Source organism: Mesoplodon densirostris, chromosome 12 (assembly GCF_025265405.1).
Source record: "Mesoplodon densirostris isolate mMesDen1 chromosome 12, mMesDen1 primary haplotype, whole genome shotgun sequence".
Classification (NCBI taxonomy): Eukaryota; Metazoa; Chordata; class Mammalia; order Artiodactyla; family Ziphiidae; genus Mesoplodon; species Mesoplodon densirostris.
The window spans coordinates 45,261,118-45,275,119 of NC_082672.1; positions in this window are offsets into that span (position 1 = coordinate 45,261,118).

A 14,002-nucleotide genomic window follows, 5' to 3' on the forward strand; every position below is an offset into this window, starting at 1 on the left:
GGGTACAGACTGCCGACTGCCTACATCTCACATGTTGGAAGGGCTCTCTGCCCTCATCTTTTTTTTTTTTTTCTTCATCAAACTGAACTTCTTTATTAAGTGCCAAGGGTCCAGGTGGGTGCTGTCCCCTGCCTGTGCCTGGAGCATTTCTGCCCAGGCCTGTACCTGGAGCATTTCTCAGGAGCCAGAGTGCCTAGCGGTCCTGGGCTGGGGCAGCCCCTGCAGAGCCAGCTGTGCAGCCTCTGCCCGTAGTGTGGCGGCACTCACTGCACGTGCTGGGCCGCGTGCGCAGAACAGTAATCGTTCTTGTGGGCGATGAAGGGGGACGGTCTTCTGAACTTGATGTCGCACAGGCAGCAGTACCTGTGCTGCCTTTGGGCACAGGGGCCAAGGCCCCCTGGATGGGGGGTCTGCAAGCCCTTGTCTGAGTGGGAGGGGGGCGTCCGCACAGCTTGGGGGCCCGGTCTAGGGCTGCCAGCTGGTGGAAGTGCTGGATGAGGTTGCCTGGGACAGCGCGTTGGGGGCAGTAGGGCCTGGCGTTCTGGCTTCTTGCTCAGGTCTGTCTCTGCCTCTTCTTATGCAGGTATGAATCCCACTCCCAAGGGCTTCAAGCTCATGACCCAATTACCTGATAAAGGCCTCACCTCCAAATACTATCACACTGGAAATTAGATTTCAACATATGAATTTGGGGGTGGGGGGCATGCATTCATTCCATAACAAGAATTTAATGGCTTTTAAAAGTATATTTACAGTATATTGCTTCCATCACCACAATCTAATTTTGGTACATTATTGTCCCCCACTAAAGAAACCCTGCAACCAGTAGCAGTCGATCCTAAGCACTTTTTCCAATATACATATTTTTTATTGGAGGTAGAATGGGAATATTAAAGAGTTTTAACTATAAAAGACTTATTAAAAATGACTTAAAAGACTTTTAAAAATGCTTATTTACTATCTACATATCCTTTTCAGTGAAATGTCTCTTCATGTCCTTTGCTGATCTAGTTGGATTGCTGATATTTTACTATTGAGTTTGGAGAGTTTTTAATGCATTCTAGATATTAATCCTTTGTCACATAAGCAGTTTACAAATAAATAAGCAAACCTTAGACTAAGTCTCATATCCTATAGAAAAATCATTTCAAAATGCATCAGAGATTAAAATGTAATACTGTAAGACTTTTAGAAAAAACATAGGAGAAAATATTCAAAATCTAAGTCTAGGCAAACAGTTTTTAGACTTGTCACCCAAATCACGGAAGTATAAACAAGAAATCAATGTATTGAATTTCATCAAAATTAAAACCTTTGGCTCTGCAACCGACCCTATTAAAAAGATGAACAGGCAAGCTGCATACTTGGAACAACTAGGCATAGTTATGCAATTGAATTATAGAACAGAAAAGTGTATCTTACATACTGGAATTTGCAGGTTGACATGAACCTACACAGTCTATCTTGTTCAACACTGTGTCTTCAGAGCCCACCACTTACAAAGGGTTTAATGTGTTCCTGTGCCGAGTTTGTTGTCTGAAAGAATAGTATAGTGTCAGATAGAAGACTTGAGAGACTGATGAGATGATGAGAGCAAAAGGAAGTGGTTTTTGGTTTTAGGGGAATCAATCCTGAGAGTGGATGGATGGCAATACTCAGGTTTCTTCTGAAAACTTGTAGGGTGTCAGTCTTGGTAGGTAGGACAATGATAGGCTGTTTACTAGGAACTTTATTCCGGCTTGGATGAAAAGAGACTCGTTGGTGAAATTCAGGCTCCCAGTACACAGTTGAGGTGGGCCATGGGGTATGTGCACTCCCTGATGCAGGCATGAAAGCTCCAGGAATTCCTTCGTGACCTCTTCCCCACCGCTCTCCACCCCACACACAGAAAAGTAGAAATTGTATCATGAAGGCATAACTGAAGAGATGATGTGCATGATATCACCTTCCACCTTGATCCTCTCTTGGTCTTTGTTGACTCTAGCAAGGTAGAGAGACAATCTGAAAATGCTCTTATGGACCCTAGGAAGGGCATAGATGGTAACTAAGAAATAATTGCCTGACTTATGTCACAGCCACCTGGGTGCAATGATCTCAATCCTGTATGCATATTTAAATCCTGGGTCCCTTTCCCCAAAATAGATTCTGATTTTATTGTCTGGATTGAGGGTCAGAGCACCAGTTTCAGAAACGTCCCAGGTAATGATAATGTAAAGCTAAGTTTGAGAGCAGTTGCCCAACAGCAGAAACAATGTAAGAGTTCCAGCAATGGATTAATGGGGTTTGGTGGAGGGAAGGGTGCAGTCAAGGCTCAGAGGTGTCTCCATCAGAGGTTTAAGATGACCAGCTGTGGCAGGGCCAAAAATAGACCAGGGGTTGTTCCAACTGTGAACACCACAAGGACAGAGGCCAACATACAGAGGCCAAGCTGCAGGAGGCACCTTGTGAGTCAGGAGGACCAGGAGAGAAATAGAGCATTTATTCTACAAAGGTTGAATTATATCCTCAAGACATACTTAAGAAAATTTGTAGTGACTGTAATATAATTTTTTCTTAAATGTTGTCTTGACCCAGTTTTAAAGCTGTGACCAGAGGCTGGTCAGTTTCCCTTCTTGAGCAGCTGATTGTCTACACCTCAACCCCTTCCCTGTACTCAGAGGCCACTGTAAACCACCGTAGTCACACCAGGCCCAGGCATAAGACAGCTGTGGACAGCCCCTATGCCCTGGAGCTGAGAAATTATTCAAATTAGCCAATCCGTAGCCCACCAAACCTAGCTAATCCCCACTTGTTTGCCATACATCAGTCCCCTACAGATCCAGCTTGCTGTTACCTTGTCCCAGGTACAAAACTCTGTGCCCTTACGTAGTAGCCCTTATGTAGTAGCCTTCTTTCCTTTGGAGTTGTGAATAATAGCCTTTTGTCTATCTGTATGTCATTGTGTTATGTCTCACTATGGAAAGAAATTTTAAGTCTTATAAAATATCCCGTTATGTTTAATGGACAAGGTTAAGGATCTAGTGCTTTCCTCCTTTCTCCACCCCCTCTTCACACACATTCACAGGGAAAATTAAAGTGATGAGTGATGATGTGGTCAGCCACAAAAATAGTTGCTTGATCTTGACCAACAAACTATCCTCAGTGTAGATGACGACTTGAAATACCAGTAACTTACCAAGAGTGAAAAAGGGTCTTGGCCTAGCTTCTGACCCAGGATTGACGAGCTCAAACTGTAATAATTCTTGGAAACCTTGATTTTATATCCATCATTTTGTAATACATGTTAATTGTATTACATGGCAAGATTCAAATGATCAGGCATGTGTCTTCCATAGAACTCACTTTAATGGAGTGAAAACTAAATTTTCAAGTACTGTCTTGCTTAGTGTTCAGTGCAGGGGCACAAAGTCCATATAGCAAATCACAAAAGCCCAGTGATCTAGAAATGCGATGAGAGTACATAAGTAAAAAGTGTGGCTTAGTGTAGCATTGAAAATACTCCTACACATAAACCCTGGAGAAGATATTTAAGAAATAGAGTATGATTTAAACAGATATTTATAACTGAAGTCTTAAGGAATAATTGAGGGTTACAAAAAATTTAAAGTTGCATGTACAGAAAAAAATGTATTTGAAATGGATCTGATTACCATGATGAGAGTCCACCTCAGGATGGTCATAACTCTTCTTCAAAGATCTGAAATAAATTTTTTTTAATATGCAAATACTTAAACTTCAATTTTTAGACAGAAGTAGAACTCAAAGAATCTGAGCCTATAAACCTTTTAGCTACATCATTACAAAATTTCTTTCATTATGATTTTCGCCTAATGAACCAGCTTTAGTGTACTTATAGGTTGGATGACTGACAGAGCCCTCCATGTATTAGTTGCTCCGATGGAATTGCTTGAAGGTAGATGTTAGGAACAAGTTTGAGTTTAGGATGCAGTTGGAAATGTCATAAATGTTGAGCTTCAGGTGCATGCGATCTCCATTTTGCATTTACAGATCACAAAAGATGTCTTTTCCACCAATTTCATGAATAAAATACTTCCACACTTACCATTTGGTGGACAAATATTACATGTGTCAATAAACTGAGTGATTTAATGCTTGGAAATTATACCCTTCTTTTGGTTTCTTGAAACCTTGTTTTCAATGATGTGTGTTTGGGTGCTATACTCTAAACTCTCTTTGAAAGAAGCTACTAGAAATAGCTTCTGAATATATTGTGTTTTTGAAAATGCATTCAGTGCATCAGCCCCCTAAATTAGTACTACATGGAGTTCAAGAGCAATTGCTTATGAAATGCTTTGATTTCACTTATAACCTGTATAAGTATATGCATGTATATGTATATCTCTCCGTACGTCCACGCAAAGTTAGAATTATTACATTGTTTATTTTGTTTTCACTTTATACTTTGTTTTATAAGAAGCTCAATGTAAAATTTTATATTTCAGTAAAGCAATATGGATATTTTTATTGTTTGAATGTTTGTGTTTTTCCCTCCTCTTGTCATGGACTACTACAATTTATTGTATATTTTTTGGTCACTGACATTTATTCTTACTTATCTTTTATTACATATGTTTTGCTTACTTTTACATCAGGGCCTTTGTGGGCCATGTCAGGATACAAATAAACTGGTAACCAAACATATAAATTGGTCATAGTAAACTCAGGGACAGAAATTCTTAAAAGTTGAGACAGGACCAAAAAGACCTGGAAAATGAATGTTTGTTTTACATACAGAGATTGAAGCCTTATAGCACAAAAAACATGCATGTTCAAATTATACATATTAATCAAGAGAAAAAGAAGGGATGTCCCATAAGGTTCTAGGGACTGTTCAAAAGAGTATGAGATCTTTGGGCTTCCCACAAAGAAAGGCTTAGGGACCACAGAGTTTGGAGAAAGACCTTGTAAATCACAAGGTAGCATCTCATTTGCAAATAGATTTGAATTTGAAAGTAAGCCTGTAACTTTGTTGAAATGAAAGAAATAAAAACAAAAATGCAAATACATCAACTGTTTTTTTAATAATCATCCTTCATTTTTGGAGGTGTTTTCAGAGGACAAGGGGCAACTTCATTTTGTGTGATCACAGAGAGTTCACTAATGTGTCTTAGAGAAATAACAGACACAAAATGACTGAAAATAACTTAAGAAATAAATGTAGAAAATTAAAATTGATTACCTGCCTGTCCAATCAATCTGGGAATTTTACATTTCTCAGAAAAATATCACAATGCTTGTCTATAAGCTCTTTCTTTTGATATATTATAAAATGCTGACAATTGATACTTATGAAGGAATTGAAAATAACTATATACAAAGGATGAAATATCCCACAAAGTTTAAGTACCTTTTGCAGATGTAGAAAGGGCCTTTTACTATAAATTAATCTATTCATATGGTTGGAATACACAATCTCTTGAGACTAGCTCTTTTTCTTATCATATCCTGGGGCCTCATAATCTTCTTCTTGGGTTAGGAGATTATGGGTACTAGAAGAGAGAAACTCTTTATACCTGTAAAGTTTGGCATCATATGTATGTATTACTTAGAATGCTACTGTAAAATCTTTTGTTGTGGTAGCTGGAGTTAAGATTTCTAGGTCAAAGAGATGTGGATGTGTACAAGGGAGGGTTCTGAGTATGGCTAGCACACAGTGAGTTCGTGTGAGGTGGAATTGAAGAACAGGGCTGGAGAAGGCCAAAGCAGATAGCATGTTTAGAACCGTCTGGACCTAACGACTGTAGAATAATGTCTAACAGTAAGAAACAGAACCACTTTTCAAATTTTATTTAAAATCATCTCAACATTTATAAACAAACCATAAATTTCCTAGGAAGTGTATTTAGTTTGCTTGTAAATCACAGAATGTTTATTTACATTCTGGGATTTGTATTAGTCGGGATTCTACCAGAGAAGCAGAATACACACACACAAACACACACACTCTTACAGTTTATATATATATGTGTATATAGAGACAATTATAATTGTATGCAATTATATACAAATGTGCTTTTGTGGGCAAAAATTGTGTATATATATTTATATTTACATCTGATTATCATAGAGTATATAATTTGTTATAGGGATTTGACCTTATGCAATTGTAGGGGCTGATCAAGCAGCTTCTGTGAAGCTGTTGTCTTGTGCCTAATGCTGAAGTTTTAAGTTAGTTGTAGTCTGGCCATTTGCCTTCTGTGAACTGCATGAACCAGAGAAAAGTACCAACATGTATAAGCTCCATCATGACTGATGGCTCACATGTGCCATCCAAATCTCCCATATATCAAGAGTTCTCCAGCAGCCCACCTTAATTAGAAGCATACATGGAAGAGAAGTTGGATTCAACCTAGTCAAGTTGACCCATTACAAAAGCCATCTTAGCCTTTTATTTTAAAGAAGCTTATTGTAGAAGAGAAAATCCTCCCAAATAAAAATTAAACAAAACCCAAAATCTTAAAATAGAAAAAATACTCTAAATTATAAGAAAGAAAAAAGGTTCTAAGGTTCTAAACCTTAGAAGTAATAAGGTATAATATTAAACTACATTTAAAACATCATAAATTTGAAGGATGTGTTTTCTACATGTTTCCTGTTAATAGGGCTACCTTCAGGACCATGTGCTTAGAGTCCATTGCTCTACAATCACTATCTTGAAATTCTTAGTAATTATATCTTTGAATTTGTGTTTTATAAGTGAATGTGAAAAGGAGCATGTGCAGAGGCCTGGATCTTATCAGTATGGATTCTTTGCAACCTTCCACCCCAGGTGGGGGCCGGGGGCCAGGCATGGGGAGGGATGGAATCACAGTGCAGGGTACTTGGTGTAGGGTGTGCAGTCAGCCTGCAGGTGTCCCCATGACCGAGGGTGTGTGACATTAAATAAATATATAAATAGATAGATAGATAGTCTATGATTTATATATGCATATTTTATTAATCTATTTATTTAAAGATAAATAAGAGATATCATAATAGGTTGAGAGAGAAACTGTGGAAAAATGAAAGAGCTTTTTTCCTGATTTTTGAACAAAAGGCCGATTTTCATTTTTAAATGAAAACCCTGCAAATTATTTAGACAACCCTGCCTGTTCAAATGCTCTTATTATATGAATACTTTTATGTTGAAGAAATATTAATTAACATTTAAACTACAATTTTGAAATTTTTCATATGTGATCTTGTACATCATACACACTCAGTCGTGGTTCAAACACTTATAATTTGATTTAAAAATATGTACATGGAATTCATTTGTCTAAACTTTTCTGTATTACTAGATGATACATTTTAAGTGGTATATCTTATTTTTCACTGTTTTTTTTCTTCTGGGTATTATATACATATTTGTATTCCCAATTCTTCTATGTTTCTTAAAAATGATAAATAGAAGTATGTGTGCATAACACACATGTGCACACACACACAAACACTCTCTCTTTTTCTTTTGTGGTTAGGAGACTTCTAATTAGACGCTTTCCTATGTGCCTACAAAAAAAGGTGCTCTAAAATCTTAGAGGAAGGTCAGATAATCATCTAGACACCTCTCTTAGTGGCAAGGTTGTCCCTCTGTTGTTTGTCTCCATAACTAAGAGTGACCAAATTGCTTCATTTACCTTAATATGTTCTTGACTCTGCATTTGCAATTTACTGACTCCTCAAATTTTAGTTAGGGTTGTCTGAGTTCTGTCCTTTAGACTTTGAAAGCCTAGACTGAAAATCTTGAAATACTTCTTAAAGAAAAGACTGTCAGACCATTATTTTCATCACTTCATGTAGGATTGGATAAGCATCAAGGAACATGGTTTATGGAGCAATCTTCCACTCTGTGGGAGATGGGAGACGATGCCTGAGATGACCTGCTACTCTGGTCATCCTAGCAACTTAACTTCACTGCAATAAGGGCTTGATTTGGATTTAGTACCAGAGCACTCACCAGGAAAATGAAAAGTTGGCACCTGTGATATGATTAAGACCTTTCATTATCTTCATGTGGAAGCAGAAAGATCCTGTATGTTATGAAAAAAATGATTTTCGAATACCCTTTGTTCCAAGACTTGACTGATTTAATATTTGAGAGGTCAAGATACAAGACACTTTTCAAAACATGGGGAGGATAAAGACAGACCTCCTGTCATTTAGGAGTTTACAACCTAGTGAAACAAGATTTATAATATAAGGTGCTCTCTGTACAGATTTTTTTAAAATTCCATTCTATTAGAAGATGAAGGACATGAAACAGAAAAATGAATTATTGAAATATTCTGCTTGAGGGCCTCCTGCTCCCCCACCTCCCCTGGCATTGGGAAAGAAGAAGAAACCCCCCTGATTCTCTTCCCACATACTCCTCTGGTGGTAGTAGCTGTGGGTAGCCATCGCCTCTGATGGTTTTAGGGTTACTTTCATACAATGTAGAAAAATGTCAAGAGAGGACTTGAGACATAGAGGGCACACAACCAGTGATCAGTGTTTTAAAAATCAAATAAACTGTGTTTATGTTTATTTTTTAAAGAAAGTATTATGTTTAAAAATATTACTATTGATACTATACTGATATTGCGCATGTGACTTAGTAAGAGTGATGTAGCTTTCAGGCTTAGGAACTGGCCTCTTTTTGGAATAAAAAAGAGATATCTTCTTTATATATCTTTATATTTTTAACTCCTAGATGGAACATCAATAACTTAATTTTATTTTACTTTTTATCCCTCCTGGTGCTTAGTATATTGCCTACACATAGCAGTCTCTTGGTCTGGTTATCTCTGTGGTTTGACAAAATATCCCAAACTCAGTAGTGTAAAGCAATGACCATTTTATTATGCTCACGTATTCTGTGGTTAGGAATTTGGAAAGATTGTAGTGGGGTTGGCTTCTTCCTCCTGCATGTTGTCCAGGGACTCGACTGGGAGCACACCAATGGCTGACTGGAATGGCTGAGGGCCGAAGTCATCAGAGGCTACTGCATTCATGTCTCTTGCATCTGAGATAGGATGACTCAAAGTATGGGCTTAGCTATGACTTGAGACCTGAGACCCTACTTGGTTTCTCCTTGTGCCTTTGGTTTCTCAAAGTATGGCAACTATGAGGGGAAGAGACCTGAGAGTGAGTGTTCAGATGACCAAGGTCGGAGCTTGGTTACTTGTCTGACTTGCCTTCAGAAGGCATGCAGTGTCACTGCCACTGGATTCTATTGGTTACAGCTGAATCACTAAAAACCACTCAGATTCAAAGAGAAGGGAATTAGACTCCTTCCCTTCACGGGGAAATATCAAGGTCACATTGCAAAAGAGCATGAGGAATGACATATTGTTGTGATCACTTTTATGAAAAACAGTCTTTCATAATGTGCAATAAATAGTTGATGTAATTAATTTAATTGAAGCCTCAAGCAAGGGAGATGATAAGTTCCAGGCTTTCATGATGCCTTCATGTAGTAGGGATATATCAGTTTTTGGAATTTTGTTTTTTCTTATCTCTCTTTGGTTAGTGGTTGTGATGGTTAATTTTATGTGTCAACTTGTATGAGTCATTGTGCCCAGATATGTGGTCAAATGTTATTTTGGATGTTTCTGTGAGGGTGTTTTTGGATGAAACCAACATTTAAACTGGTGGACTTTGAGTAAAGCAGATTGTCCTTCATAATGTGGCAGGCCTCATCCAATCAGTTGAATAGAACAAAAGACTGACCTCCCCCAAGCAAGAGGAAAATTCTGCAGCAGGGGACCTTTACACTTTAACTGCAACATCAGCTCTTCCTGGATCTCTAGCCTGACAATCCACCCTGCAGATTTTGTACTTTCCAGACCCTATAATCACATAGGCCAATTCCTTAAAGAAAAAACAACCCCCCCCATCTCCCTATCTCCCTATCTATCTATCCATCCATCTATCTATCTATCTATCATCTATCTATATTTCCTATGGTTTCTGTTTCTCTGGAGAATGCTGACTAATAAAGTGATGTTCTCTGAGCTGGAGAAAATAGAATTGCACTTAGAATAGATTGGGCGGGATTTCCCTGGTGTTTCTGACTCAGGACTCTAAATTTTCCCATGATAATTATTCTTCTTGCTACTGCTTCCAAAATTGGAGTAGTGTTTGATCCAAATTAAAAATAAACTTTGCTGAGACACTTTCTGCTTCAAGAATCCAGAAATATGATCTTGTACCTCTGCATAACACTGGTAATATTTCCTGTCTCGTTGACTTTAGAATAGGACATGATTAAAAAGTAACCTTTAATATTGCTCTCCTCCGAAGAGCAAGTCAATCAGATATATTTGGGCAGCTCCCACACCCTTCAATCAGCAGATGACTATTAAGTATTTGAGGGCTGACTTGTGTATCAGCTGATTAATCATGACACAGCATTTATAACAGAGCAAAGGATTTTCATTTCTGGCGCTTAGGGTATAAACTCAGGTTACCAACCAATATTCTTATATGTCTTCTGGCTGCTTGTCCAGCCTTTCTTTAATTTCCATGCTCCATGTTGTGTTTACTCTTCTTAGTCTCTGATCCCCATTGTATTTTTATTTCACTTTGTCCTGTGAAGGTGTATCCTTTTAAAAATATGTAGACGAGAGACCTTTGGCAACTGTCCCACCCATGCTACTGTCAGAAATCAGTAAGAAATCAAGGCTTTTTTCAGTTGAACCTTGGTAAGGCCTGGGAATCCTGCTCCATGTGCTGTTCCAGGGAGCCACAACTGGTTGATGAGAGTTGGCACCGGAGGTAAAGTTTGTGTGCCAACTCTTCATTTGGGGTAATTTGCCTTCAACACTCTGAATGACTATCTTTATTAGATCTCTGGACTATGGAACAAATACATTAGATACGTAGTTTTGTTGATAGCAATATACTTGTTCTTCCAAGAATCAAAATATTTAAAATATTGCTTAAATCACGTCAGAGAAAAAAATTTACTGTATATAAGCAACAACAGTAGTATTACCTAGAGGCTTCTTTCAAAGCTCTAAAGATATACCCATGAGGATTATGGACTTTGGTGCCCACTAAGTATTTTTTGGCTAATTGGCTCACACTATCTTTGAATTTATAGTAGTACCTTTTTTTCAATTCTTAATTGAGAAGTATGTTTTGGCAGAAATATGGGCAAAAAAGATTTTCCAAACATACAAATGCGCCATAACAACTCAAGGAAATTTTGGTATCCGCTATTCTTCTCTATTACTAGAGGTAACACACAGAGGTGGGATGCAAACTGTCAAGTATTTAAGCTTGTGTATAGCAGTTCATACTTTGTAACTTCTTTATATTCTCTGTACTTCCATCTTTGAGATATTCAGAAAGGGTTGTGAAATTTTCTATATATTAAAACAAATTATAACCCCTTAAGCACAAAAACAAATTAAAAAGAAAAATTAAAGTCCTGTGGTAGATCCAGATTTGTCTAGGTAGTTTTGTAGGTTGTTATGTATCCATGTTAAAAACAAAGGTTTTAGCAGGAGTAGTAGTGCATGAAGCTGAAACTTTTCCCACTATTCTTTGCTATAATTCTCTTTATATTTCTTAGGAATGGTACAAACAACTGCAGAAGTTTTCACACACAACCTTCCATCTGCCAACAGCTCAAGCTGGCAGGAATAGGCAGCTTTTCAGGGGTGTGAGCAGAATTGATTTGTACACACCGCTGGGTCTGTTCCAGTGTATTTTCTCAGCCAGGACCAAAAGTAGTGTTGCAAATGAGTGGTACGATAGACTTTTTTTATCTGATGTATACTAGGTTACACATATCGAGTGCTCTCAGAAGCACAGTTTAAGAGTGGGTATCACATTAATCAATTCACAGCAGGAGGGAAAAAATGACTGTTAAAGGATGCAGATTGAGTAATGGTTAGCAAGAACTTAGGAGAAATGTAGCTGCGCTTCATAGGTCCTGCTGAAGATGAAAAACAATAGCTGCAATTAAAGCCATACACTCCTAGAGTGGATTCAGAATTTAGGTAAATGAGGAAGAGAGCAGAGAGAGCCATAGAAGAGTGTGGCTGCAAATAAAACCTGCTGTCTTTTGCCAGCACCCAAATCTTACTCATGGCTTGTGAGGGATAAACAAAAGCCAAAAAGGAAAAAGTTCACATTACCTGTAAGAACACTCTAGTTTCTGCAGTGCTGTGATGTAACCAGGTAGCCTGCTTATCTGTTTGACAAATAGGGAATACCTAGCAACACATTTTCTTGCTTAATTTTCCAAGTACAAGAGGTTAAGTATTAAACTGAGCTAATATTATTCAGGTCACTAAACATACTTTGAAGTCATTTCTTCGTACATGGAATGTCTTGTTTTTGATAGTTGAAAAGGATAACATGTCTGTTAGATATTTCTAGCTTCTCAAAGGGAATTTGTTTAGGCATGTGAGATAATTTTTACTGTAGGATAGTTTTCCAATAATCATGAGTGCACATTGCATATTGTGACTCATTTGTTGGAAGAAACCTGAAAGCATGTTTAATTCTTTTGATAGGAAAACTGGAAGTTTCTACAAATTCTCATATTTGAATTTTATTCTTAGAAAAAAACCTATTTATCAACTTGCCAATATACTTCATTTCTGTTCTGTAAGCATAACAATTTTCCTGATGACTCTTTTCTTAAAAAATATCAATTACAATTGCTGAAAAAGAAAGTTTGGAACAGTGTCTCTGTGGAATACTGCAGTGGATTTATAATAACATTTTTTAACATTATTTAACCTCATTGTTGGAATATATTTTAGATTTTATTTACTGATGTTGAATCTAGTTAAACACTATACAGTCTCGTTGAATGGTATAATTTTCTTTAAAAACATCACAACATCTGTGAACTGAAAAACAGGTTCTGGCTGACCTAGGGAAAGAGAACTGGGGGGCCTCTACTGGGGCATGGCAGCCATCTGGGAGCAGAATCAGGGGAGTCAAGACCAGGGCTGAGATTCAGTTATAGAGCTTTATTCAAAGTATGTGGAACAAATAAAATACCTGGACCCTAGAAACCTAGGCTACAACTAAGAGGTTAGTAAGCCGATGGCAGATGAAGCAAGGAAGACAAGTGAAAGCTTGAAGAGCAAAGGTTAGAACCTCAGTACTTGATTTCTGTAGCTAATTAATGAGGTTGTCTACTCTCAAGGGCAAAGCCCAGGACATATGGGCTTCCCTGTCCCCATTCAAGGTCCTTCCTGCCTGGCTCATGTTCCAAGCTTCTGGCTAGCCACTCTACCCCTCACTGGGCCAATACCCCACCCTATTCCTCTCCTTGCCATCTCCTTCCCATGCTGGGACTGCTCTTCTTCCCAGTTCTTTTCCACTTCCTCTCTCTAACTTTTAAACACCTCTGTATCTGAAAGTTTCTGTAAATCTCACTTTCTCTATGGTCACCTTGGACAGACTTAGGTGTCTCTTCCTCAGTGTTCTGTAAATGCAGTATTGTTGTATGTATCATTTTACATGATAATTACTTGTTTATCAATCTGTCTTCCCTTTTAATCAGTGTTCCCCAAGAAAGCAAAGATTTTGTTTTATATAAACTCAAATCACTGGTGCCTGGCACATAGTACCGATTTATTTACAGATTGTCAAATGGAATCATGAAATGTTCCATTAACTTTCCTCCACTTTAGGAAACAAATTGCAGATTATTTACAGGATTTTGAAACTAAAAAGAAAAACAAGAAAATTCTTACGTTGATATAGTGTTCCTGATCTGCACTTAAAAAAATAAGAAAACCTTAAAAAAATCTTAAAAAATGCTAAACTTATACAACCAAAACAAAGTAAAATGATAATAATCCTACCAGTTGAATAGTTTTTTACATTACTGTCTAGAACTTGGCCGTATGTATCCATATTTCACATAGCTATATTTGTTGTTAAACTCTAATTTTCACTTAATATCATATCATAAGTAATTCTTCCAAGTATTGATGTTACGTGTGTTTTTCTAACTTTGAGTAAATGGAAATGGTGAAAATCTCCCCCACTG